The 3,150-nt window shown below is 65.5% G+C and overlaps 1 long non-coding RNA gene across 1 annotated transcript; it reads right to left on the minus strand.

The window, feature by feature from the left end:
- Positions 1 to 1,844: 1,844 nt before the first annotated feature.
- LOC121350435 lies at positions 1,845 to 3,149 on the minus strand. Its single transcript, XR_005954669.1, has 4 exons — positions 3,056 to 3,149; positions 2,867 to 2,948; positions 2,029 to 2,148; positions 1,845 to 1,944 (listed from the first exon to the last, which is right to left on the minus strand). It is a non-coding gene; the product is annotated as an uncharacterized LOC121350435 (long non-coding RNA).
- Between the last annotated feature and the right edge of the window lies 1 nt (position 3,150).

Raw genomic sequence — 3,150 nt, forward strand, 5'->3', positions numbered from 1 at the left:
ATTGGGGACAGCCACCGGTGCTGCCACAGCCAGCGCTCCACGATGGCCTGGGGACATCGGGGACACATTGGGGACATTGGGGACATCCCTGGGGACATTGGGGACAGCCACCGGTGCTGCCACAGCCAGCGCTCCACGATGGCCTGGGGACATCGGGGACACATTGGGGACATTGGGGACATCCCTGGGGACATTGGGGACAGCCACCGGTGCTGCCACAGCCAGCGCTCCACGATGGCCTGGGGACATCGGGGACACATTGGGGACATTGGGGACATCCCTGGGGACATTGGGGACAGCCACCGGTGCTGCCACAGCCAGCGCTCCACGATGGCCTGGGGACATCGGGGACACATTGGGGACATTGGGGACATCCCTGGGGACATTGGGGACAGCCACCGGTGCTGCCACAGCCAGCGCTCCACGATGGCCTGGGGACATCGGGGACACATTGGGGACATTGGGGACATCCCTGGGGACATTGGGGACAGCCACCGGTGCTGCCACAGCCAGCGCTCCACGATGGCCTGGGGACATCGGGGACACATTGGGGACATTGGGGACATCCCTGGGGACATTGGGGACAGCCACCGGTGCTGCCACAGCCAGCGCTCCACGATGGCCTGGGGACATCGGGGACACATTGGGGACATTGGGGACATCCCTGGGGACATTGGGGACAGCCACCGGTGCTGCCACAGCCAGCGCTCCACGATGGCCTGGGGACATCGGGGACACATTGGGGACATTGGGGACATCCCTGGGGACATTGGGGACAGCCACCGGTGCTGCCACAGCCAGCGCTCCACGATGGCCTGGGGACATCGGGGACACATTGGGGACATTGGGGACATCCCTGGGGACATTGGGGACAGCCACCGGTGCTGCCACAGCCAGCGCTCCACGATGGCCTGGGGACATCGGGGACACATTGGGGACATTGGGGACATCCCTGGGGACATTGGGGACAGCCACCGGTGCTGCCACAGCCAGCGCTCCACGATGGCCTGGGGACATCGGGGACACATTGGGGACATTGGGGACATCCCTGGGGACATTGGGGACAGCCACCGGTGCTGCCACAGCCAGCGCTCCACGATGGCCTGGGGACATCGGGGACACATTGGGGACATTGGGGACATCCCTGGGGACATTGGGGACAGCCACCGGTGCTGCCACAGCCAGCGCTCCACGATGGCCTGGGGACATCGGGGACACATTGGGGACATTGGGGACATCCCTGGGGACATTGGGGACAGCCACCGGTGCTGCCACAGCCAGCGCTCCACGATGGCCTGGGGACATCGGGGACACATTGGGGACATTGGGGACATCCCTGGGGACATTGGGGACAGCCACCGGTGCTGCCACAGCCAGCGCTCCACGATGGCCTGGGGACATCGGGGACACATTGGGGACATTGGGGACATCCCTGGGGACATTGGGGACAGCCACCGGTGCTGCCACAGCCAGCGCTCCACGATGGCCTGGGGACATCGGGGACACATTGGGGACATTGGGGACATCCCTGGGGACATTGGGGACAGCCACCGGTGCTGCCACAGCCAGCGCTCCACGATGGCCTGGGGACATCGGGGACACATTGGGGACATTGGGGACATCCCTGGGCCAGGCTGGGTCACAGCCCCCAGGGGACACCCTTGGGGACATTGGGGACATTTGGGGACATCGGGGGCACCTCGATGTCGGCCAGCGCCGAGCACAGGGCGCAGCTCCAGGTGACACTGGGGACATTGGGGACACTGAGGACACCTCGACGTCGGCCAGCGCCGAGCGCAGGGCACAGCTCCAGGTGACACTGGGGACATTGGGGACACCCTTGGGGACATTGGGGACACCCTTGGGGACATTTGGGGACACCTCGACGTCGGCCAGGCTGTGTCAGAGCCCCCAGGGGACACCCTTGGGGACATTTGGGGACACCTCGACGTCGGCCAGCGCCGAGCGCAGGGCGCAGCTCCAGGTGACACTGGGGACATTGGGGACGTTGGGGACATTTGGGGACACCTCGACGTCGGCCAGCGCCGAGCGCAGGGCGCAGCTCCACGTCACCACCCGCTGGTCGCGCCGGATCAGCCCCGCCCGGAAGAGCCGCACGAAGGCCTCGGTGACAGCGCGGGAGAAGCCCTGGGGACACGGAGGGGACGCTTGGGGACACTCTGGGGACACTTTGGGGACAGCACAGGGAGGTTTGGGGACAGCACGAGGCAGTTCAGGAGAGTTGGGGACAAGTTTGGGGGAGTTCGGGGAGGTTTGGGGCACCCTGGGGACATTTGGAGACACGTGGGGACACCCTGGGGACACTCTGGGGACACCTGGGGACAGCAGGGGACACTTGGGGACAGTCTGGTGACAGTTTGGGGACAGCTCAGAGTGCTTTGGGGACAGTTAGGAACACTTTGGGGCCAGATTAGAACACCTGGGGACAGCCAGGACACTTGGGGACACTTTGGGGACAGCTCAGTGACCCTCAGAGATCCTTGGGGACATCTGGGGACAGCCCAGTGACCCCTGAGGACAGTTGGGGACAACTCTGGGATGCTTTGAGGAGAGCTAGGACCGTTCTAGAGCCAGACTGGAACACCTGGGGATGGCCAGGACACTTGGGGACACTTGGGACAGCCCAGTGACCCCTGGGGACAGTTTGGGGACAGCTCAGTGACCCTTGGGGACACTTTGGGGACAATTCTGGGATGCTTCAGGGATAGTTGGGAACACCTTGGGGCCAGATTGGAACACCTGGAGAGCATTAGGACACTTGGGGACACTTAGGGACAGCTCAGTGACCCCTGGGGACAGCCCAGTGACCCCTGGGGACAGTTTGGGGACACTTGGGGACACTGACGGGGTCCATGGTGAAGGCGCAGCGGCTCCAGTCCAGCGAGGCCCCGAGCGCCCGCAGCTGCTGCAGGATCTCGTCCCCGTGCCTGGAGGGGACAGGGCGGTGACACCGCGGGGCCACCCCCCGGGGACGTCCCCAAGGTGTCCCCGAGGTGTCCCCGAGGTGTCCCCAAGGTCCCCGGTGTCCCCTCACCGCTCCTTCCAGCGCCAAACCTCACGCAGGAACTCAGCCCGGCCCAGGTCCTGCCGGCGCAGCCGGCGCTGCTGCCACAGCCAGCGCTCCACGAT

The sequence above is a fragment of the Pyrgilauda ruficollis genome, unplaced genomic scaffold, assembly GCF_017590135.1.
Source record: "Pyrgilauda ruficollis isolate IOZ18807 unplaced genomic scaffold, ASM1759013v1 scaffold1530, whole genome shotgun sequence".
In the NCBI taxonomy this organism is placed as follows: domain Eukaryota; kingdom Metazoa; phylum Chordata; class Aves; order Passeriformes; family Passeridae; genus Pyrgilauda; species Pyrgilauda ruficollis.